This window comes from Anoplolepis gracilipes, chromosome 9 (genome assembly GCF_047496725.1).
Source record: "Anoplolepis gracilipes chromosome 9, ASM4749672v1, whole genome shotgun sequence".
NCBI classification, from domain to species: domain Eukaryota; kingdom Metazoa; phylum Arthropoda; class Insecta; order Hymenoptera; family Formicidae; genus Anoplolepis; species Anoplolepis gracilipes.
The window spans coordinates 6,056,387-6,082,760 of record NC_132978.1 but is presented as its reverse complement, the minus strand read 5'-3'; the positions used below and the strand labels follow the sequence as shown (position 1 = coordinate 6,082,760).

General features: G+C 33.0%; 3 long non-coding RNA genes across 3 annotated transcripts; all 3 read right to left on the bottom strand.

Moving 5' to 3' along the window:
• Positions 1 to 2,208: 2,208 nt before the first annotated feature.
• On the bottom strand, positions 2,209 to 4,378 carry LOC140669316 (uncharacterized). Its single transcript, XR_012047323.1, has 3 exons — positions 4,248 to 4,378; positions 3,636 to 3,709; positions 2,209 to 2,485 (listed from the first exon to the last, which is right to left on the bottom strand). It is a non-coding gene; the product is annotated as an uncharacterized lncRNA (long non-coding RNA).
• Positions 4,379 to 13,111: 8,733 nt separating this feature from the next.
• Positions 13,112 to 14,551, bottom strand: LOC140669438 (uncharacterized). Its single transcript, XR_012047341.1, has 3 exons — positions 14,463 to 14,551; positions 14,273 to 14,360; positions 13,112 to 14,161 (listed from the first exon to the last, which is right to left on the bottom strand). It is a non-coding gene; the product is annotated as an uncharacterized lncRNA (long non-coding RNA).
• Positions 14,552 to 14,617: 66 nt separating this feature from the next.
• LOC140669437 (uncharacterized) lies at positions 14,618 to 25,721 on the bottom strand. Its single transcript, XR_012047340.1, has 5 exons — positions 24,547 to 25,721; positions 15,921 to 16,084; positions 15,364 to 15,813; positions 14,756 to 15,093; positions 14,618 to 14,668 (listed from the first exon to the last, which is right to left on the bottom strand). It is a non-coding gene; the product is annotated as an uncharacterized lncRNA (long non-coding RNA).
• Between the last annotated feature and the right edge of the window lie 653 nt (positions 25,722 to 26,374).

Here is a 26,374-nt window from a genome sequence, read left to right as displayed (position 1 = left end):
CCTGCGGTCCGTCCCCACTGCGAAGTCGACTCCCTCCAGGCATCCAGTGGACCCAAGATTTCCCGGGTTGGCTACTTTGTCCGGATGGAGATGGATTTTTTTGGTCCTGGTGAGGGAACTCTCCGCCTTCGAAGACGTCAGAAGCGGCGAGCTCTTCATAATCTTAATAGGTTCGATGAAAATTGCAAAGTTTATAAGTTGGTATTTAGCAGTAAATTTCAAAAGCGAGTTGTTATAATATTTAGCTTCGTTGAATCTCTGCGTCGATAGATAAGAATAATATTCGGTTTCATCCAGTCTTTCTCGCCGTCGTCTAATTATTGATTTTTTGATACGCGAATGAGAGACTCTTTGTCTTATAAAATAATTTCGTACTCTTATATTATAATTCATTTTACAGCAAGAGAGACTTATTAATTTAACTATGGTAAAAGTTAATATTCTTGTAATTATTATATCTCATCATTAATTATTTTCTTTTCACTTATTAATTACATTTCATATTTGAATTTCTTTTAGCTTCCTCTCTTGTTGTATTACATATTTCTTATTGACATTTTATTTTTTTTATAGCATCTATATGGAAGAGATTATTATTATAATTCAATTATCATAATTTGTTACTATCACATTTATGAATTTATAATTTTCTCTTGGCTCCTTATACTTTTACTTTAGCATAGGAGACTAGTTCTTTTCCTATATATATATATACATATATATATATATATATATATATATATATATATATATATATATATGTATAGGTATACGTATATGTATATATATATATATGTGTATATAGTAATGCTTGTTGTATTATGCTTCGAAATTATTAGTTCCTCATTAGTTACACTGAGAAAAGAGTCTCCCATGTAGATTTACATTTTATTATAAGAAAAAGGGGTTGAGGCAGGCCTCAACCCTTTTTAACCCTGTCCAACCTTTTTTTATATATAATGTGTGCATTCCCCTTGAGATATGCTTTACTAAATAATTTTTCTTTTTTTTCTAATTTTTTTTATTATAATAATTAAGAAAATGCAAAATTTATAATTGATAAAGCGATTCTTAGTATGATTTGGTATTGACATATTAATGTAATGATTTTAAAAGTATTATTGTTACGTTCGCATAATTTATTTATTAGATTTTAGCGATTCTGATATTATAGTAACATATATTCCTATATATTTTAATAGAAAAAATTTCAACTCTATTTAGAGAGTCAAATGGTAAAGTAGTCTAATGGTTGCAATTATATGATTTCCTTTACTGATAATGGTCAGTATTATTTTGTTAACACTATGTAAGCAAGCAATATCCAATTAAATAGTTATATAATATTTTGCTCGATTAAATATTTTATTGCACGAATTTGAGAGATATACGTATATCTCATACCTTGTGTTCATATTTCTAGCGGTTCGTTTATATTTTGAAAATTTTAATTTGAAATTTTTGGCGGGACGTCACAAGATATTTGAATTTTAAACTTTAACGAGTAATGATTTTTTGACACCCTGTATACAAGAGATGTATATAGGGTGGCTTTAAAGTAAGATATCGTCTCTATTATTCAGTAGTGAGTATTAGGTATTACCATAACTTGTTAATAAGGAATTTGATAATTCTTATAATTAAATTATTTAATTAACTATTATAAAGAGTGATTTGGAGAATCGAGATTGGAGACTGATTATCGTCGGTTCGAGTCTATTACAATGGAATTGGTCCGGTCTTCTTAGGATGGACCAGTAAAAACAAGATGGCTGACGTCTTATAAAATGTTACATCCTGGATAGCGAGCGAGGTGCGGTTGCGGTGGTTGGTGTACGCGGATCGCGGTGGCCGAGCGGTAAACCAGTCACGATCAGCGTAACGGTGCACCGGAAGCTGGCGGTCGGGACGTAATGGGTAATGAGAGGGATGTGAAGTGAGTAGACAATGAATACAGATTATTTACGTATACTAATTTTTATGTATTTATCATTATTTTATACTAAACATACATATACAGTTATATTTTCTTGTATTTTACAGGACGAATAGACGAGTAAATCACGGGCGAGTATCGGGAGGCAAACTGATAGGTACTTCAGCGGCCGGCAAGATGCGTACTCGCCCGAAAAAAGGCTGAGAGGAAAGGATCCTCGGTTGCGTAATCCCGAAGTCTATCAACGGCGGGGGCACGGGCCACGGACGGTATTCGATAGGCGGTAAGGGCCTATATGAGGAAGCGACGGCCCCGCTGCTGGATGCCGGTGGAGTGACAGCGTTGTGGAACGGGTCAGGAGCCGAGGACTCAGTCATATGGTTTCCCGGTGGAGGGTACGTGAAATACCCGACGGACGCTGGGTTTCGACTATCCGCTGGAAGAGCACCCGTTTGGACTGTTAGGTAAGAGCCGCCTTGATATAAGGACTAGATGAGGCGCTTCAGTTGGTGAGCGCGCCTTGATCGACGTGACCGACTCATGACGCAGCTGAGGAGATAAGTGAAATTATAATCAAAGCCATGGTTGAATAAATGGGGGAGTATGGACAGGGGTTAGGGATAGTAACGCGAGTGATGAAAAAGGGAAAAGAGAAAAAAAAACATACACACAAAACCAAAGGGGTCGGTTATGATAGGTGATAAGGGGCTCGTACACGCGCTAATGTAAATTGCTAAACGAGTTAACTTGACTTTATCTGACGGGTTGTGGGGACAGGGTAAACCTTAATGAATTTACTTTAATTTAATATTTATTTTATATTTCAGACCAAGAAGAGCGATCGGAGGAATTGTGAGAGACGCCCTAAGAAACGCGGTTCGTGGACTGAGAGGAGGCAGATCGCCCTGAGAGAGGCGCGCTGCACGCTAGGAGGCGGAATGCCCTGAAAGAGGCGCTCCTCAGAGATGAGAGTCGTTCGCCCTGAGAGAGGCGCGCGACGTAGATAGAGGTAGTCCAGCTCTGAAGGAGGCGCACTACGAGGGATGAAGGCAGAACAGCCCTGAAAGAGGCGCGCTGCTAGAAGGGACGTAGAGTCGCCCTGAAAGAGGCGCGGTACGTAAGAAGGATGTAGATCGCCCTAAAGGAGGCGCACTACGGTTTAGGTAAGGATGGTTATCGCTCTCTGTCTAATGACACTCCCTATGAAGACGTCCGAATAAAATATTAATCTCTTCAATTATATGTTACAAATATCTGAGGCTCCGGGTATGTCAAGGCGGACGTCGCGGACCTTGCCACAGGTGAGCGGATAAGGAAAAAGAAAAGAGAGAAAAAAAAATAAAAGAAAAAGCTATAAGGAATACAAGAACGCCCTGGGAGAGGCGCGTGTCGCCGCAGGATGAAAGAAAGAGCCCGATGTAGGCGTGAAGGAAGGATGACCTCGTCAGATAAGTAGCACTAATTTGTCCGATAATTTCAGTATTAAAATTAGAATAGAAAGCTTGTCTCTATATTTACAGGTGTGTAGACGTGAGAGGTTAACGGCGAGAAAGATTAACACCGAGAAGATGACCGACGCCCGGAATGGACAGGGGCCGCGAACTGACACAGGTATGTATATTTCGAGTAAATTACACGTATATACAATATGGTTAATGATTACACGAATATATCTTAATAATAACGACAACGTACTCACTTCACTAAATTATTATATGTTACAGGAACCACTGGGGAACACACTGCCACGCGGGTGTATACGAGAATGTGGATCTACAATATTATTAGGATTATAACATTAGTTAATAGAACTTTTCTTTGACTATAATTTCACGCGCGGATAGGTTTCGGACGCTTAAACGATATTAGATAGGCGGCATTAATATTATCTGATTGTCTGAAGAAGAAAAGATACAAAGCTTATATTGTTGATAGAAATAAATTTACTGTGAATGAAAATTAAGATAAAATGTATTTGAAAGTGATAGATAGAATTTGATATGTATTGTGAGCGCCGTGAAAATCAAAAAGTGAAAGGAAATATAATAGTGACAATGGGAACAATTAATCAAGAATAAATTTATACGACGGTAAATGCAAGAACTGGAAACTAATTAATAATATTCGCGATATGCTAGTCTCGAAGTCTCTCTGAATTAATGATTTTGTGTAAATAATACCGAGTAATGAACTAAAAACACTGATTCGAAGATATAATATTAATTACACTGTGTGAAAATTTGTAAGAATGTACGTATGATCGAATGCTATAAAGATAACCGATTATTAAATCGTAACTGTCTGTACGTACAGTAAATTTAATGAATACTGAATATTGAATGTCTCGAGAACCGAACAGTAAAAACTGCCGATCTGACTGATCCGAATGAACTGAATGGGCGAAAACTGAATGAACTGATCTGTCTGAGCGAAAACCGAATACTCAATGATCTGATCAAACTGTCTGAGCGAAAACTAAATACTCAATACTGAGCGCACGGTGCTCCCGTTTATATACCCGTGGTCGCTGAGGGCTCCCACCTTTCTGAATTGTAGCGCGCGCAACATGGTCCGATCCTGATCACGCTTGTTTGTCACGGGTATCACGCGCCGGGCAATAGTAAGCGGTCACGGTGTTTGTCCGAAATTTTCACGTGATGCGACGGTTCCTGAATGTTCTAGAAGCTTCGGGACTAGCATTATAATATAATATTTATATCGTTATTTCTAGATATATCGCAATTATTACTAGCGTTACGATAACTTATCTGATTAATTACTCATCGCCGCATTGTATTATTAGCGTTGTACTTAAATAATTGTAGGGATATGAGAGCATTTCGCTAATTAACTTATTAATTAACAATTATCTATGATGTCGCATAATGTTATTCGTGAATTATAAGGTCTAGATTAGCTTACAGAGATTAAACTCGCTATTATGTAACTATATGTATGTATATCATTATAATTAGCAGTAAAAGTTTATATTTATATATATATAAGTAATAATGGTATAAATGCACATGTAATGTGCCGTGATATATTTACAATGAATGGATGAGGAGTGTGTAAGTGTGTATAAATGCATAAATTTATGACAAGTTTATATTGTGAGAGATTGAATGCGTAATTTAAATAATGCGTATGGAATATGTATGAATTAGCTACAAGATCCGAAACTATTGTGTTACCATGTATATGATACATTGATTATGCGTATGTTAATGTATGAGTATGCCTGTAATAAGTTTATAATAGGTTTATTGAGAATGCGTCGTTTGTGCGTACTAATGCGTCACTATGTAGATAAATTATTTATAGGGTGTGTGTATTTGCGTGTTACTGGGTGGATATCATGTCTATAATAGTCAGATACTGATTAAATATTGTGTAGATGATAAGTTTATAACGCGCGTACTTTTGTATCACCGGGTATATTAGGTGACTATTGTTATATAATTTTATGGTGTGTTTATTAAGGAGCGTGTATCTATGTAATTATTTCTGGGTGTTCATTATGCGTTTATACTTGGTTTATGTAGTGTATGATATGTGTATTATTGTACCACCGTATATATAGGTATGGTCATTTTGTTTATTATGCATATGTATATTGTAATTATCATTCATCCTCAATAAAGTGATAAAGAAGTTTTGAGAATATTATCACGTTCAAGTTATTTCAGACACCTTGTATAAGTAAGAGTTAATTAAGTAATTGTATATATTTGAGTGTGACTGTCTAACTTTCGTTATCTTCCAGAGCTTTATTCGTTTTAAACTCTTTATAAGATATTTATATTGTTTTCACTATAATATATATATATATATATATATATATATATATATATATATGTATCATGAGTGGTTCATTTTAATTATTATTGGTTTTAATTGATCACTTAAATGTTGTCTGAGCCTCGAGGAGTTCTTGTCAGGTCGTTATAATTTGTCTTTAAAACATCTGTGGATTATGATTTCTGCAGTGAGTCGCATATATATATATATATGTATATGTGTATGCACCGAGTTATCGTCATGGTTGATATATGAAATAATTATAAATAATAGTTGACCGGATTTTTATTGGCAAACCAAATTGGATTCATGGTAAGGAATTATTATGCAGATGATGGGTTTGATCGAATCTTTTATTGTTGTTAAAATTTGAATTTACTGAAATCACTGCGCTGCGGTGGAGTATGAGTAAAATTGACAAGTTATTATATTTGGGTGACAGAATCATTAGATATGTACGTTATTGTGGTATTAATTCGGTTTTGGGATATTAAACCGCATTTAATAGTGAAGGCATAATTATATATTGGAGGTGCGGATTAAAATAAATGAATTATTAAAGTTGAAAATATGAGGTGTTCCTGAAGTAAAATGGGTCTATAACAATGTGCGCTTAATTTTTTATAGCAGGGCTGTAGCCCTATAAGTTGCTACTTTTTTTGGTTTTTTATGAGTCCAGGCGCCAGGAAATAATTAATTAAGGTCACTGGGTGGGTTTTTTATGTGATGTTTAAACCGTTAAAATTTGGATGCTTTTTGATGTTGCGACAACTTTTGATATATTGAGAAAAGTGACTTAGACTGTGCATAGGAAGTTGTAATTGCGCATACGAGTTACTTGGCTTGCTCAGATTTACTAATTAATGAAAGTTCATATATAGGGTGTCCCAAAAGTACCGATCGGAGTTTATCATATGAAGTTTATGGAATTTAACCAAATAAATCGGTCGGTTGTTAAACACTATTTTATATTAATGTTTGGATACTATGACAATGTTAGTTTATATACCGGGTGTCAATTTATTAAGGTGAACATATGTAATGAGTTGTATTTCCGCTTATTTGCAGTTATGATCTCTTTCTATGCGTGATTTTAGCTTGTTATATAGATTTTCTTTATATTTTTGTTATACCAGATGGTGGTTAATTCTCGATGCGTGTGTCTATGGTGATGTGTACGTGTATGTTTGTGTTTAGTAAGAGTGATGACGGCGAGGTGGAGTGAACATTGATTTATATTATCGCTATTACTTAATTTATGCTATTCTATTGACGCGTACTTAATATTATGTTTCCTTTTTATTTTTTAGGTACTGCAACTAGAGTGACGAAACTAAATGAGTAATTATAATGAAATTAAGATGTTCGACCGATTTAGTAGGCCGTTTCTCTTCCTTTTTTCAGGTGCTGAGGATGTGGACCAGAAGGTGATATACAGGGTGGCCGGAAAATAGGTAAGAATTTTCATTGGACAACTAATTAATTATTTTCCTTTATTTTTAGGTAGGTGATAGGGGAGAACCAGTGATGGTGATGAAAGAAGAAAAAGAAACAAAAAAAAAATGTTTTAGCCGGAAACATAATAAAAAGGTATTTATCGACTTAATCTATTTTTACTAATAACTATATGTATATATATATAAGAAGAAGAAGAAAAAATTTTTATATGCTCTTAACGCTTACTATGTCTACTTAACAGGTGGCGCATGGCGTCAACGGACGGCGACTGGTGTCAAGCGGAGGCGCTGGACGTGACATATGTGAGCTCAGCACATGCGCGGCGCCACATATACACGACTCGCGCTTATGTGTGTGTCATCACTGATGTACGCTCTAATATCATTACATTTTCTCATATCTTTTTTCTTTTACAATACGTTTATTCGGTCTCTTTCTAATCGTTATATCGCCCTATTGCTTTCTCACAAACTTACTCGTTTTTTATCATTTTTTGCAAGGAAATGAATGCAAATATTGCAAATATGAGCTTGTGAAACAGCTACGGAGTGATATAATAAGCAAAGTATTAGAAAATGGCAGAACGTACGTTACTAAAATTGTAGAAGAAAGAAGATACAATATCATGTATAAAATGATACACGTGTACATATCAAAACAGTTATATTAGAGAAATAATATTTATAATAAAATTAATAAAACATTGTATATAGCAAAACATAGTTATATGTAGAGAAATATTATTTCTCTAATATAACTATATTTTGATATGTGCATATTTATCATTTATTAAATGTACATATATATACATAAATATACATATATATATTGTATATTATGTTTTAAATTTTATTAAATATTATTTCCGAATAAAGTAATAAGTTTGGATGAAGATAACAGGCCGATTTAGGGAGCAATTAGAAAGAGACAAATGAGGATATAACTATATAACTAATAATAAGAGAAAAAAGATACAAAAAAGACAAAGTGTAATAATAGTGTGTACACACACCCACAGACATACATACATACCACACACACTCTTGTATATATATATATATATATATATATATACACTATTACGTTTTGTTTTTATATCCTTTTTCTCTTATTGTTAGTTGTGTGCTCATTATGTCTCTCTCTAATTATTCGCTAAATCGCCCTGTTACCTTTTTCCAAATTTATTATTTTATTTAGAAATAATACAATAAAATTTAAGACAAATAATATATACATAATAATCGCTTGATAATAATAAATAATAATGAGGGAGAAAATAATATTTTGGTTTATTTATAAAAATGTTTATTTAATAATAAAAAAATATTTAGTTATAAAAATCTGAATTTGCAACTAACAGTTACATTTTTACTTTAACATAATTATGTGTTTTAATTATACCAATTGATTCGTTTCGTTATTCTGTGCATAAAAGTATTAGAGTAAGATAATCAAAAAATGAATATTTTATGAGATATCTTGTATTTTATGTCAAAATACTGCAACTTTGAAGCCTTATAAGCCTCAAAAAATACTTAATGAAAAATACTTTGTCATAAGTGTTTTGGAAAGCTCTCGAGATAAGCTACAAGAATATGTAAAAATATATAGGTTTCATTTAAAAAACTTGAAGTGACCTTCACGTAACCTTCAAATGATTTTTCAAGGTCAAACCAATGGTACCATCTTATGGCCCCCTCGAAACCATACAACTTTTGTCTGAAACATTTTTCTCTCCCGGGCTTGGTTTTCGAGATATTCTACTGAATGGATTAAAATGGTCCACCCTGTATATATATCTAAATTAAAGATTTTACACACACGTATACACCACATTGTAATACACATGCAAACACATATACACTCAATATTTATGTATTTATGTATGTACATATTTAACAACATGTATATTGTATATACATAGATTTAATATTTCATATTATTTTAAAATAATTATATACATAAATATATGTATGTCAAGTGTATTATAATGTGTGTGTGAGAGAGTGTATATGTATAAGATCGTTTTGAAATATTTCTCATATTCTAATTGAAATTTTATAACAAAGTAATAATTAGTGTATGTTTCTATTTTTATATTATTATTATTTCTAATAGATATAATTGCATAATTTACATGTAAATGTGAATTGCAAATAACAGTAATATATTTAAACACGCACCAGTTATTATTACTTCATCATAAAATTTCTTTAATTAAAATATGAGAATTATTTCAAAAAGATTGATACCCACACACACACACACACACACACACACATTGTAATACACAGCATATGAAAAAATGAGAAGAAATATACACATTATAATCAAATAAAAAATATATTTTTCTCATTTTTACTTTTTATTTATAAAATAAAAGCTAACCTTATTTTGCTGCACTCTTGGATGTGCGCTCGCAGGGTGGCGAGGGTGCGCCGTCGCCGTTGATCTCGTGTCCTTGGGAAGCGGCGTCATCGCCGTCGCCGTCGATCTCGTGTCCCTGGCGGGCGGCGTCGTCGCCGTCGCCGTCGATTTCACGTCCCTGGCGTGTGACGTTGACGCCGTCGCCGTCGATCTCGTGTCCTTGACAAGCGGCATCGTCGCCGTGGATCTCGTGTCCTTGGCGAGCGGCGTCATCGCCGTAGATCTCGTGTTCTTGGCGTGCGACGTTGACGCCGTCGCCGTGGATCTCATGTCCATGGCGAGCGGCGTCGTCGCCGTCGTTTTCCGCGGTCGTCCTGGCGGCAAAGTACTGCCTTCACTTTTCGCTACAAATAAAAAAAATATTAATATATATACTTTTTATTTATTTATTTATTTAGCGAGAGAGAGAGAGAGAGAGAGAGAGAGAGAGAGAGGGAGGGAGGGAGGGAGAGAGGGAAAGAGAGAGAAAGAAAGAAAAGAAAGAAAGAAGATTGTATATTTTATAACATTATCAGTATATTATTATAATTTATGCATCATAATAAGTAAGATTCATAAATTATAATACATCCACTGAAAATGTTACTTTATAAATATTCTATATATAAAAATGTTATTCTATAATATTCTGTGTAGAATATAAAAGTACTTACATCTCACCATTGTCGCTGCTTCGATCACAATACTTATAAAACGCTGATCACTCTGTACTGTTCGATGTATACTGAAGAACTGAAAAATCACGATTTTCTGACCGCAGCACGTGCGCTCACTTGAAAGCGAGAACGAATAAATATATATATATATATATATATATATATAATAAATAAACACACAAAGGAATTCTCGCAAGCGAGACTTCGGAGTCCTTTAATGTTAATTATCTCGCTTGTTCTTTATACATTCTCGCTCTTTCTTTTGGCGACTCGCCGGCATCAAGAATCTTTCCTTTTTTCTACAAATATAAACATCTTAAAATCAAAAACTTTTATTTTGCATTTTATCGGTTTGAAAATAATTTTAATGAATTAATTATATTTTCCCAATTAAAATGACACCAAACATGACATAAATCGGATGATTTTTAATTAATCAATTGTCAAAATTAGGATTATCTTTCTATTTAAAAATTATCTGATTTATGTCATATTTGGTGTCATTTTAATTAGGAAAATATCATTAATTCATTAAAATAATTTTCAAATTGATAAAATGCAAAATAAAAGTATTAGATTTTATTCAATAAGATGTTTATATTTGTAGAAAAAAAAAGATTCCCGATGCCGGCGAGTCGCCGAAAGAGAGAGCGAGAACGTATAAGGAACAAGCGAGATAGTTAACATTAAAGGGCTCCGAAGTCTCGCTCACGAGGATTCCTTTGTGTGTTTTTTTTCGTATCATATATCATCTCACTTCAGAAAATAAAATTTTTTTATTTCGCATTTTATTGGTTTAAAAATAATTTTAATGGATTAATGAGATTTTTAAAATGCAATAAAAATTATATGAATTAAAATTTATTAAATAAAAATAAAAATTATATCCTAATATCATTACGATCACATAATAAAAATTGTTTATTTACCTAATTAAAAATTACCCGACTAATATCATGCTTCGTATCTTTTAATTAGCAATATGAAAATAATTTTAATGAATTTGATATTTCCCCAATTAAAATGACACCAAACACGACATAAATCGGATGATTTAAGCAATTGTCATAATTACGATTATCTTTCTAATTAAAAATTATCCGATTTATGTCGTGTTTGGTGTCATTTTAATTGGGGAGATATCAAATTCATTAAAATTATTTTCATATTACTAAATTGCGCAATAAAAAAACTTTATTTTCTATAATAAGATCATACACACATATAATAAGAAAAACGATAGATAAACCTTGAGACTTTGGAATTTTTTGGTGTTAGTCATCTCGCTCGCTGCTTGTTCGTTCTCGCTTTCACTTTCGACATCGCAGGGACTCTATCATATATCAATTTACTTTATGAAATAAAAATTACAATTTTTACTTCGTATTTTATCGGTTCGAAAGTAATTGGATGAGATTTTTCTAATTAAAAGATACGAAGCATGATATTAATCGGGTAATTTTTAATTAGGTAAATAAACAATTTTTATTATGTGATCGTAATGATATTAGGATATAATTTTTATTTTTATTTAATAAATTTTAATTCATATAATTTTTATTGCATTTTAAAAATTAGTCCATTTATATCGTGTTTTGTGTCATTTTTAATTGAAAAAGTTTCATTAATCCATTTTTGTGGAAACTTTCTATATTATATGGAATATTTTTTATGCTATAAGATTAAACGACGTGCTTTATATATAACATATACTGATGTTTGTGTAACTTATTATTAGAGACGTGTATAGATAACATAAATAATAGTATCGACATACTTAAAGGCCGCCGCACACACTTTTACATAATGCATATACATAAGGAATTCGATTGGTTGACCTTATTAATTTTATTGATTTTATAGACTAATTTCCTTTTGTATGTGCATTATGTAAAAGTGTGTGCGGCAGCCTTAAAGATTGGTACGATTTGCAGTGGCGCAGGCTAAGTGTGGACTTCTCACCACGCGGACTTGACCACCCAGAAATAATTACATAGATACACGCTCCATAATAAACACACCATAAAATTATATAACAATAGTCACCTAATATACCCGGTGATACAAAAATACGCGCGTTATAAACTTATCATCTACACAATATTTAATCAGTATCTGACTATTATAGACATGTTATCCACCCAGTAACACGCAAATATACACATCCTATAAATAATTTATATACGCGGTGACGCAATAGTACGTACAAACGACTCATTCTCAATAAACCTATTATAAACTTATTACAGGCATACTCATATATTAACATACGCATAATCAACATATCATATACACGGTAACACAATAGTTCCGGATCTTATAGCTAATGCATACATATTCCATACGCATTATTTAAATTACACAATCGATCTTTCACAATATAAACTTATCACACATTTATGCGTTTATACAAACTTACACACTCCTTCATTGTAAATATATCACGGCATATTACATGTACATTTATACCATTATTACTTATATATATAGATATAAACTTTTACTACTAGTAATAATGATATACATACATATGGTTATATAATAGCGAGTTTAATGTCTGTAAGCTAATCTAGAACCTTATAATCCACAAATAACATTATGCGACATCATAGATAATTGTTAATTAATAAGTTAATTAGCGAAATGCTCTCATATCCCTACAATTATTTAAGTACAACGCTATAATACAATGCGGCGATAAGTAATTAATCAGATAAGTTATCGTAACGCTAGTAATAATTGCGATATATTTAGAAATAACGATATAAATATTATATTATAATGCTAGTCCCGAAGCTTCTAGAACATTCAGGAACCGTCGGATCACGTGAAAATTTCGGACAAACACCGTGACCGCTTACTATTGCCTGGCGCGTGATACCCGTGACAAACAAGCGTGACCAGGATCGGACCATGTTGCGCGCGCTACAATTCAGAAGGGTGGGAGCCCTCAGCGACCACGGGTATATAAACGGGAGCACCGTGCGCTCAGCATTGAGTATTTAGTTTTCGCTCAGACAATTCGATCAGATCATTGAGTATTCAGTTTTCGCTCAGACAGTTCGATCGGATCATTGAGTATTCAGTTTTCGCTCAAACAGTCGATCAGATCATTGAGTATTCAGTTTTCGCTCAGACAGATCAATTCATTCAGTTTTCGCTCATTCAGATATTCGATTCAGTCAGTATTCAAATCAGTTTTTGTCCCTTCAGATCAGTCAGATCGACAGTTCTTACAGTTCGGTTCTCGAGACGTTCAGTATTCAGTATTCATTAAATTCACTGTACGTACAGACAGTTATTCATACGATTTAATAATCGGTTATCTTTATAGCATTCGAACATACGTACGTTCTTACAAATTTTCACACAGTGTAATTAATATTATATCTTCGAATCAGTGTTTTTAGTTCATTACTCGGTATTATGCACACAAAATCATTAATTCAGAGAGACTTCGAGACTAGCATATCGCGAATATTATTAATTAGTTTTTAGTTCTTGCATTTACCGTTGTATAAATTTATTCTTGATTAATTGTTTCCACTGTCACTATTATATTTCCTTACACTTTTTTGATTTTCACGGCGCTCACAATACATGTCGAATTCTATCTATCACTTTCAAAGACATTTTATCTTAATTTTCATTCGCAGTAAATTTATCTCTATCAACAATATAAGTGTTATATCTTTTCTTCTCCAGACAATCAGATTATTATTAATGCCGCCTATCCAATAAGTGTCGTTTAAGCGTCTGAAACCTGTCCGCGCGTGAAATTATAGCCAAAGAAAAGTTTTATTAACTAATGTTATAATCCTAATAATATTGTAGATCCACATTCTCGTATACACCCGCGTGGCAGTGTGTTCCCCAGTGGTTCCTGTAACATATAATAATTTAGTGAAGTGAGTACGTTGTCGTTATTATTAAGATATATTCGTGTGATCATTAATCATATTGTATACGTGTAATTTACTCGAAATATACATACCTGTGTCAGTTCGCGGCCCCTGTCCATTCCGGGCGTCGGTCATCTTCTCGGTGTCAATTCTCGCCGTTAATCTCTCGTGTCCACACACCTGTAAATATAGAGACAAGCTTTCTATTCTAATTTTAATACTGAAATTATCGGGCAAATTAGTGCTACTTATTTGACGAGGTCATCCTTCCTTCACGCTTACATCGGGCTCTCTCTTTCATCCTGCGGCGACGCGCGCCTCTCCCAGGGCGTTCCGGTTATCCTGCGTCGGTGCGCGCCTCCTCCAGGGCGTTCTTGTATTCCTTATAGCATCTTCTTTTATTTTTTTTTCTCTTTTTTTTTTCTTTAACCGCTCACCTGTGGCAAGGTCCGCGACGTCCGCCTTGACATACCCAGAGCCTTAGATATCTGTAACATATAATTGAAGAGATTAATATTTTATTCGGACGTCTTCATAAGAAGTGTCGTTAGACAGAGAGCGATAACCATCCTTACCTAAACCGTTGTGCGCCTTCTTCAGGGCGATCTACATCCTTCCTACGTAGCGCGCCTCTTTCAGGGCGACTCTACGTCCCTTCTAGCAGCGCGTCTCTTTCAGGGGTGTTCTGCCTTCATCCCTCGTAGTGCGCCTTGTTCAGGGCTGGGCTACCTCTATCTACGTCGCGCGCCTCTCTCAGGGAGAACGACTCTTATCTCTGAGGAGCGCCTCTTTCAGGGCATTCCGCCTTCTAGCGTGCAGCCCGCCTCTCTCAGGGCGATATGCCTCCTCTCAGTCCACGAACCGCGCCTCTCTCAGAGCGTCTCTCACAATTCCTCCGATCGCTCTTCTTGGTCTGAAATATAAAATAAATATTAAATTAAAGTAAATTCATTAAGGCTCATCCTGTCCCCACAACCCGTCAGATAAAGTCAAGTTAACTCGTTTAGCAAATTACATTAGCGCGTGTACGAGCCTCTTATCACTTATCATAACCGACCCCCTTGGTTTTGTGTGTTTGTTTTTTTTTCTCTTTTCCTTTTTTCATCACTCGCGTTACTATCCCTAACCCTTGTCTATACTCCCCCGTGTATTCAACCATGGCTTTGATTATAATTTTACTTACCTCCTCAGCTGCGTCATGGGTCTGTCACGTCGATCAGGGCGCGCTCACCAACTGAAGGGCCTCATCCGGTCCTTATATCAAGGCGGCTCTTACCTAACAGTCCAAACGGGTACTCCTCCAGCGGATAGTCAAAACCCAGCGTTCGTCGGGTATTTCACATACCCTCCACCGGGAAACCATACGGCTGAATCCTCGGCTCCTGACGCGTTCCACAACGCTATCACTCCACCGGCATCCAGCAGCGGGGCCGTCGCTTCCTCATATAGGCCCTTACCGCCTATCGAATACCGTCCGTGGCCCGTGCCCCCGCCGTTGATAGACTTCGGGATTACGCAACCGAGGATCCTTTCCTCTCAGCCTTTCTTCGGGCGAGTACGCATCTTGCCAACCGCTGAAGTATCTATCAGTTCGCCTCCCGATACTCGTCCGTGATTTACTCGTCTATTCGTCCTGTAAAATACAAGAAAATATAACTATATATGTATGTTTAGTATAAAATAATGATAAATACATAAAAATTAATATATGTAAATAATCTGTATTCATTGTCTACTCACTTCACATCCCCCTCATTACCCATTACGTCCCGATCGCCAGCTTCCGGTGCACCGCTACGCTGATCGTGACAGGTTTACCGCTCAGCCACCGCGATCCGCGTACACACACCACCGCAACCGCACCTCGCTCGCGATCCAGTACGTAACACGACATACGTCAATTTCTAATGCACAAGTCAGAAAATATCTACATTATTATAAAAAAATTATGCATACTTCTTCGTTCTTCAATACAGATAAATTTTGTAATCAATTACTATACTCACAATAAAGTTCAATTCAAGGCATATATATTTGTCATGGTCTATCTCTTTTAGAGAGAGAAACGCGCAATATCGATACATGTGTATCGCGATTAAACCGAGTCATGCGCATAAGTGTATACACTCCACGCGATCATCTGATATCTGATCTAGTGCGCGGTGCGCGGTGCGCGGACAATCACTCTTGCATGTACTAAAAGTGCAGAGCCGTGATATCAGTGGTTATAACGAGCTGACAGAAACAGTGTGTATGTGTAATTACGTGTGTTACATAATAGTGTATTGTTTAGTGTAGTGATTTGTGATTGAAAACATGGGTCGTGTACATAACAAAAAACATTTATATCTCAGCGAGCGTAGAATTTCCTTCAGGAAAGGCTGGATGAAAAAGTTAGTGTATTTCTATTTATATTTAAAAGGAATTGTTTTAATGCTAATTTTCCACTCGACATGTAGTATTTCTGAAATATTGCTGTCATTGTTTCAGTATCTCGGCAGTGTTACATGCCGAGTGGGTTATGTTATTAGATGTCATATCGTTTTCGAATGAAACAGATTCATCACTCAGAGAGCGATTTCCTTATTTTCCAATAAATTGACATTTTCAAGCGAAAGTGAATTTTGATTCATGAGATATATAAACAATATAAATAACACAAATAATATATATAGATAGTACTATGTCCCACTTGACACTTCTTACTTTTATAAAGTACAAAATTCTTTATTCTCAATTTAAAAAATTGTCAAATTAATAAAATAATCAAATAATGCTGCAGTATTCTTAAAATGTTTTGTTTGATCTAAAAATCAAAATACTTACTTCTATTAAATAAGACAGATTTTTAACTTTTGAGTGATTACTTGTATCATTTGAAAACGATAATATTTTGTCATTTGACCCATAAAATCCATTAAAACATTACTAGTAAGAGAGTCACTATGAAAATTGTTATATATATTTTTTTAATAAATTATATCTTTAAAACAATTCCTAAATAAAAAATATTAATAAAATATTAAGTATATTATGAAAATATTAAAATATTTATAAATATATTATAAAATTTTTGTTATATGTTACTATAAAATCTCGAATTTCAGCTAAACCTAAAATTTACTGATAAAAAATCAAACCAGTTTTGGAAAAAGTCTAAAATATTCAAAACAGTCTTTAAAATTTTATAAATGTTGATAGGTGTTAGTATTTATTTAGAATGAGTAAAAGTCGAGATTATTTTCTTGTGTTTGAATGTTCTAAATATGTTTTTTCTATTTCTTATACAAAATTGAATAAATATCACAGTAGTAGATCATATTGCAAGAAGTAGTAAATGTGTAACTCTGACAATATAAAAGATTAGTGAGCTAAATTTTCTTTTCATTAATTTAATAAACAGTATTAATTTATCAATATGTTTATTTTTATAACAAAATTTTTTTTATAGTTTTTATAAGAAAAAATTCTTTCACTACTACTTTTTTTTCTTATCACTCTATTTATTCAATCTTGTATAAGAAACAGAAAAAACATATTTAGAACATTCATACACAAGAAAATAATCTCGACTTTTACTAATTCTAAGTAAATACTAACATCTATCAACATTTATAAAACTTTAAATATTGTTTTGAATATTTTGAGACTTTTTCCAAAGTTGATTTGATAAATCTTTACCAGTAAATTCTATTTCACCAAAATTCAGAATCACAGTAACATATACATAGTTATACGTATGCATATAGATTATACATAATGCATATACAGCACATATATAAACAAATAAAGTATAAACAACTACTATCCTTCCTTTTCAAAATTTCTACGTTTAGAAGCACTCAAATGATTAATTTATTGTCTTATTACATTAATGCGGATTTTTTATTCACTGACTTATATTCTTTTTTGTTTTTTCCTACATTTATTTGTCCATACATCTGTATACAGGATGAGTTATTTTAATCAACGCAAGCAATTATTTTGGAAATAAAGCATTTTAGAGAAAAATGTTTCAGACAAAAGTTTTATAGTTTCGAGGGGGCCATAAGATGGTACCATTGGTTTGACCTTGAATAGTCATTTGAAGGACATGTGAAGGTCACTTTAATTTTTTAAATGGCACCCCCTATTTTTTATTGCATATTCTTATAGCTTATCTCGAGAGCTTTCCGAAACACTATAATTAATATTTTTTTGATTCAGTACTTTTTGAGTTATAAAGCTTCAAAGTTGCAGTATTTTGACATAAAATACAAGATATCTCATAAAATATTCATTTCTCGATTATTTCATCCTAATATTTTTGTGCACAGAATAATGAGACAAATCAATTGGTGTAAAGAAAACACATAGTTATCTAAAAAATATGAATTTGCAACTAGCAGTTATACATTTTTACTTTAATATAATTATGTGTTTTAATTACGTCAATTGATTTGTCCCATTATTCTGTGCGTATTAGGGTAAAATAATCAAAAAATGAATATTTTACGAGATATCTTGTATTTTATGTCAAAATACTGCAACTTTGAAGCCTTATAACTCAAAAAGTACTGAATCAAAAAATACTTAATTATAATGTTTTGGAAAGCTCTCGAGGTTAGCTACAAGAATATGCAATAAAAAATAGGGGGTACCATTTAAATACTTGAAGTGACCTTCACATGACTATCCAAGGTCAAATCAACCGTACCATCTTATGCCTCCCTCAAAACCATAAAACTTTTGTCTAAAACATTCTTCTCTAAAATGCTTTGTTTCCAAAATAATTGCGTGCGTTGATTAAAATGACTCACCCTGTATATTATGATATGTTTTGTAAGTGCATCATATACAGGGTGGACCATTTAAGTTGATAATGCGAAATATCTAAAAAACGAAGCGTTGGAGAAAGAAATGTTGTAAATAAAAGTTAATTGACTTAAGAGTGGAAAGCAAATTGCATGATTTATGTTTTATTTGGAGACTGTTTTCAAGGTCATTTGAAGATGAATCTAATTTTTTTAAATGGAAACCTACATTTTTTATTTTGTATTCTTATTCTTCGTAAAAAAATTTACAATTTTTGTAGGAACCATTTTTCAATTTAGCACATACTGTAAGTTTTGCAGATATTTGAAAAGTGAAAATTGATAAAAGAGTTATACAATACTTTAGTTATACCACTGTACAGAACTATTTTATGTAAGCATCTAATGTACATTTGTATTATCTGCCAAAACAAAAAAACATTAACATAATTCAATTAAATTACAGTAATAAATGTTCAAAGTGATGCCCTTCTACCTCAATGCATTTTCCAATTCTTTGTAGAAAAGATTGATGTGTACGTAAAAGTATGTCTCTTTCAATATCAATCAAATTTCGTTTTTGAGATATTTCGCATTATCAACTTAAATGGTCCATTCTGTATAATCTGCATGTACTGAGTGAATGAAAGACAATACTATTACTCTTTTCTTCTATGTAACAAAATATACTTCTGATTTCGAGATTGTGTGCACAGAACATATAATTTGGAAAAAATCTTTGAAAAAAACAATGCAGTCTTTCGCTTATTTATATTTTTAACTAAAAATAGAGATTATGTGTATTTTAATAGTAGTTAGTACCATTTGATACTAGATTGCATGTACGCATTGCTTAAAAAATTCCAGAGGCGATTTATTCGAGAGCTGGTTGTAATATTTCATATTCGATTTGCATGTACGCATTGCTTAAAAAATAATCCCAGAGGCGATTTATTCGTGAGCTGGTTGTAATATTTTCTACCAGATGCGATTTGCATGTACGCACTGGTTAAAAAATGATTCTAGAGGCGATTTATTCGTGAGCTGGTTGTAATATTTTATATTCGATGCGATTTGCATGTACGCATTGCTTAAAAAATTATCCCCGAGGCGATTTATTCGTGAGCTGGTTGTAATATTTCGTACTAGATGCGGTTCGCATGTACGCATTAGTTAAAAAAATCCCAGAGGCAATTTATTCGTGAGCTGGTTGTCATATTTTCTACCAGATGCGATTTGCATGTACGCACTGGTTAAAAAAATCTCAGAGGCGATTTATTCGTGAGCTGATTGTTGTATAATACATATTATAATACAAATTAGATGCGGTTTGCATGTGTGTTCTAAATACAAAAATATTTATATTTTCAAAATATCTATTATATCATACAATAGTTTTAGTAATAGACTATTGTATATTTAATAATATTAATATAATTTTTACTAATAAATAAACAAAAGACTGCACTTTTTCAAAGATTTTTTCTAGATATAAATAAGTAATAAAATATACATAATTATCACATAATACCTTATTTTTTTAACATTTTACAAAATACTAATCTTTATTTTTCTTTACAGGCGAAAGTTACTAAAACGAATGAAGCTAGAAGAAATTAATGACTCCAGAAGCATTAGGAATATTAACGATGAATCCATTGATTTTAAAAAATCGGAAGAATTATTTCCCGATGGATTTGAAAGTTAATATTCAAACAATGCTGTGTCAAGAGTCAAATATAGATATGTATAATGTAGAACAAGATACTGAACTTTGTAAAAATAACAAAGATTCAAATGACTCCAAAAGCATGGATATTAGCGATGAATCTATCGAGTTTAAAAAATCGGAAGAATTATTTCCCGATATGATGCATTCGAAAGTTAATATTCAAACAATGCTGTGTCAAGAGTCAAATATAGGTATGTATAATGTAGAACAAGATACTGAACTTTGTAAAAATAACAAAGATTCAAATGACTCCAAAAGCATGGATATTAGCGATGAATCTATCGAGTTTAAAAAATTGCTAGAATCATTTCCCAATACGATGGATTCTAAAGCTAATAGTCAAATAATGCACTGCCAGGAGTCAAATACAGATATGTATAATGTAGAACAAAATGTCGAATTTTGCGAAGATAACAAAGATTTTGTTATCGAAAATAGCCCTCTGGATACGAATCGTATCCAGGAAAGATTGCCTGAAGGCCGCCGCATTGTCGACATTTCTTTTCTATGGAATGAAATTCATAGAACGTTCGATAATCATGCACAAGGAATAGAGTGCCAATTTAAAGATTGGAAACTCGTAAATTCTTGTCGCTATGGGTTTAAGACACAATTGTTCTTCAAATGCCAAATGTGCCATTACAAAGCCAACATCTGGTCAGAACCTACAGAACCGGAAACATTGGAGTTAATACGGCTGCTGTAGCAGGAACTGTTACGACTAGAATTGGTTTTGCTCAGCTGGAAGAACTATGTGCATCCATGAATATTCCATGTATGTCCGATAAAACTTATATGAGATATCGAGAAAATATTATCAATGAATTCGAGAAAACAGCCATGGAAAATATGAAAATGGCTGGCGAAGCTGAAAAGCAATTCGCTCTTGAAAGAAATAAAACTATAAACGGTATTCCGTATATAACCGTTGTAGTAGATAGTAGTTGGATCAAGAGATCATACGGCAACACCTACGATTTACTTTCCGGTGTTGGTGCTATAATTGGTTACCACACGAAAAAAGTACTCTTTGTTGGTGTCCGCAACAAATTTTATTCCCTCTGTGATTTTGTGGAACGAAACGGAATCGAACCAAGAGAATCACAAATGTTACAAAAATTTCCATCGTAATGCAAGCTCTATAAGCATGGAGAGCGACGCCATTGCAAAAGGCTTCAAAAGTAGCTTGGAAATACATGGAATAATTTATAGAACGGTTATTGCTGATGGTGATAGTAGCGTTTATCAGGCCATCCTTGATAGCAATATATAGCCATATTGTGTGACGTCCCGCCAAAAATTTCAAATTAAATTTTTCAAAAATAAACATACCGCTAGAAATATTAATAAATATGCGTTGAGATATATACGTTTATCTCTCAAATTAAACTTAATAAAATATTTAATCGAGCATAGTATTATATAGCTATTAAATTGGACACTGCTTGCTTACATAGAAGTATTAAAAAAATAATACTGACCCTTATCAGTAAAGAAATCATAAAATTGCAATCATTAGACTACTATATATTAATTTTCTAAATAAAAGTTAAAATTTTCTCTACTAAAATATATGGAAATAAAATATTACTGTAATATCAGAATCGTTGATATTCAATAAATAAATTACGCGATCGTAACAGAAATACTTGCAAATTAATTATATTAGAATTAAATCATACTAACAAACGCTTTATAAATCTTACATTTTTATAATTATAATGAAAAGGAAAATAATAGGAAAAAAAGAAATATTATCTAAGTAAAGCACATTTCAAAAGGTATACGCACACTAGCATTCATATATATATATACGCAAATCCATATAAGTTAATATATTTACTAAGCTAATTTTATATATCAACATGTAAATCTACATGAAAGATTTTCTCTTAGTGTAATTGATAAAAAAGTAATAATCTAAAAAAAAAATAATAACGTATGATAAGTATTACTATATACATATGTCTATATATATATATAAAAGAGAGTTAGTCTCCTATGCTGTCACGTGCTGTGACCCACTGTTATCGTCTACCTAGGTGTCAATAACAGGGTTGCTCTCTATTTAAGTTTTTGGGTAATCTGTCTAAGTCGACTATACCCAGGGCTTCGCCGAGAGCAGGATCAATGTGTACTAGGAACTAATAAATCAGGGGATTTTTTTACTGATCTGGAATGATGATAATAGAGGCTTGATTTAAAAACTCTTTTATGATATTGTCTAAATTGTAAATAATATTTTCTTTATTTTCTTCTATAAATTGGATTAAAGTTTCTAATATGACTTCAGAGTCAACGAAAAGATTTTGTTGAAATTCAGAATCAGTTGTCTGAGGCCTCATTTATTTTATTTTATTTGATAAGAAGAAAAAAAAATTAAGAAAGTTGAAAATAAAAAAGTTAAATTTATGACATATGTATTTGAAAATGATTAAGAATGTTAAGCAAACGTTTTGAATCTCGTTATTGTATATTTGATATAGTCTGGTGGTCAGAATACAATTCACTCGGCACTAACGAGAGGCTGAGGAAGTTCTAGGAACTCCATGACACCATGACCATTATCGCGTATGCAATGAACGTGACGCACAATGACACTCGAGTTAATTAAAGAGAAAATAAAATTCTAAAATTATATCTGCAATAGTTTTAAATTTATTCAATTTAAAGTTGGAATGATTGGAAAGTTTCAATTTTGAAATTATAAATAGATTGTAATTAATTTGACAAATTTATATTAAAATTGAGATAGGGATTAAGGTGGTTTGTGATAGTAATGGTGGGGGATTAAGTACTTACTGTTGTATAGTAGAATTCACCGTCGGAGCAATACCAAATATATACTGATTTTGAAAGTTTTAATTTACGACTTGTATAATGTAAGAGCAAATTTCCCAGTAATTAATGACTGCTTTAATATGAAGAACAAAATTAAATTGAGAAATTTAAATGATTTGGATTTATATTGAATGTAGATATCTCTTTCTTTAAGAGAAAGTCAACTGTTGCACTATGATTTTATTTTTCATAAATATCGTTGATGCATCTATTCACGTAATAAGAAAAGATCATTAAAATTTTTATTGCTCTTATGTAGATATTTATATATGTTAATAAATGTATGGTTCTTCGCAGGTTCAGCACTGTGTGGTGAGGTGTCATATAAAGAAATGTACAACTGGAATATGGTGTGGTGGAGGCCAGTGATATAATTTATTGTTGTCAAAATTACTGTCTCCGATGGAAAATAGGAAGAAGAGATTAAACAAGGGATGCTCCGTTATTTTTATTATTAAGTGTAACGAGTAGTTAATTCTCTTACATTGATAGATCGATTATTTTATTTTATTCTAAATTTGCAAATTTCTTGGTATAGTATTTTAACTTTATAATTCTTGAGAGTGGTATCAAAATGTGAGTCAATTTGTAATTTTAAAAGTCAATAGTCTGAACTGTGCGTTATTCAAAAGAGTGAGATATATATATATATATATATATATATATATATATATATATCTTGTATGTATGTCTAGTTAACTGTATAAAAGATTTTTATTTCGGAGCTTGAAGGTGGAACAGTTTATTGCATTAGTCGTAGAAGCATATGTCTAAATTGTAATTATAATTGTTTTGCGAAATTGAAATTGTTAGAGTAGTAAGATGTCATATAAATGTCAAACACGATGTGTTAAAAATAGTAGTTCAATTCGGAATTCTTTTCTTTTTATTATATTTTGTTGGAATATGAGTGCGTTTTCCTTTTTTTATTATAAATAGTAGTATTTTCTTGCTTGATCATATGCGCATGTGCGTGTATGTATTTAAAATAGTGATTTACCTTTATTAATGTCTCTAGTTTTGCTGATTTTCCTGAGCCTTTTCCTCGTACTCTGGACGTCGTGGATCTCCCTCAGGGATGTCGGTGGTAGAGGTTGAGGCAGGATGCAGCTTGATTTCAACCAAAGGTTCGGGCCAGCCAATAAATTCGAAGGTTCTTCGCGAGATGGGAGCTTCAACCGAGTCAGATGCAGGAAGCTGATCGAAAAGTTCTACGACAATTCTTTGATTGTCCGGTACGTTAATTGGATTGTCTTTTTCTACTTGGCTGAGACCGTTATCACTGTTTGAAATTTGTCTCTGTCGGCGTAAAGCGGCACGTAGTTGTCTATGTCGTTTACCGGCGCGACGAGAACCAGGCATTTACTATAAATTATAACCAAAATTTTATTCTAATTTAAAAAAGTTATTCATTTCAGGTTGACAATCTGGATCAAGCGACATTCAAGCAGCTCATCGACTAAGTCTCAGCTCTGCTCGAACTAACACGAGGGGCACGTCACTCTGCTCTATCCCAGGCACGGGACTCGCTAACGCTCAAGATCCAGACGTACGTTAAAGATTTAATCGATATTAAATTAATTATAGTAAATACTGGTTGGAGGTGAAGGAACACTGTATTAAAATAATTAACTTGTGAATATTCTGAAATAAGACTATGTATTTTAAAAGCTTGAAGATTTTACAGAGATTGCAAGTAATGATTATAAATGTTGGTCACAATTCGAATGTAAAAGGTACAACCGCACTGTACCAGAAATTGGAAATTAATTAACAATAAAGTAGTAATTCTAAATTATAATGTAGAGTGAGTCGAAGCTCTAAATTATAATATAAGACGAGTCGCGAAGACGAGAAAGTAAAGTATTATTAAAGATCTACCTTGACGACACAAAGTAGCTGACGAAAATTAAGTTAAAATTGATTCTAGGACGCAATGAATGTATAAAGACACAGAGACTTTTCACGACTTCGGACTAACGTTTCAAAGAGATGTTGAAGTGACTTATTAAGATGAAGTTAGGAAGACGACTTTTAGTTTGGATGATGGGGAGCGACTGTTTTAGATGACCGGTTGTTGGCGACTGTTCACTTCGAATGTTATAATGCGACTTTTTAGTTTGAATGATGGGGAGCGACTTATTAGTATGGATGATGGGGAGCGACTTTTTTGTATGAGGAGTTGTTAGCGATTGACTCCGTCCGCAAGCTCGACTGACGTTCTGCGCTCCGTCCCCACTTTCGGCTCCCTCTAGGCGTCCGGTGGATCCAAGACTTCCCGGGTTGGCTTAATCATCCGGTGGAGATGGATTCTTGCTCTTGGTGAGGGAACTCTCCGCCTTCGAAGACGTCAGAAGCGGTGAGCTCTTCTTAATCTTAAGTTGATATTCAGCGGTGAATATCAAAAGGCACGTTGTTATAATATTTAGTTTCGTCGAGTCGCTGCGTCGAGAGATAGGCATAATATTCGGTTTCATCGGGTCTCTGCGTCAAGAGATAAGAATAATATTCGATTTCACTAAGTCTCTGCGTTGACATAATATTTAGTCAAGCTGAGTCTCTGCGTCGATAGATGTGACGTCCCGCCAAAAATTTCAAACTAAATTTTCCAAAATATAAACGTACCGCTGGAGATATGAACACAAAGTATGAGATATACATATATATCTCAACTTGAACTTAATAAAATATTTAATCAAGCATAGTATTATATAGCTATTAAATTGGACATTGCTTACATAGAAGTAATAACAAAATAATACTGACCTTATCAGAAAAAATAAGAAAAATATTTGTAATCATTAAACTACTATATATTAATTTTCCAA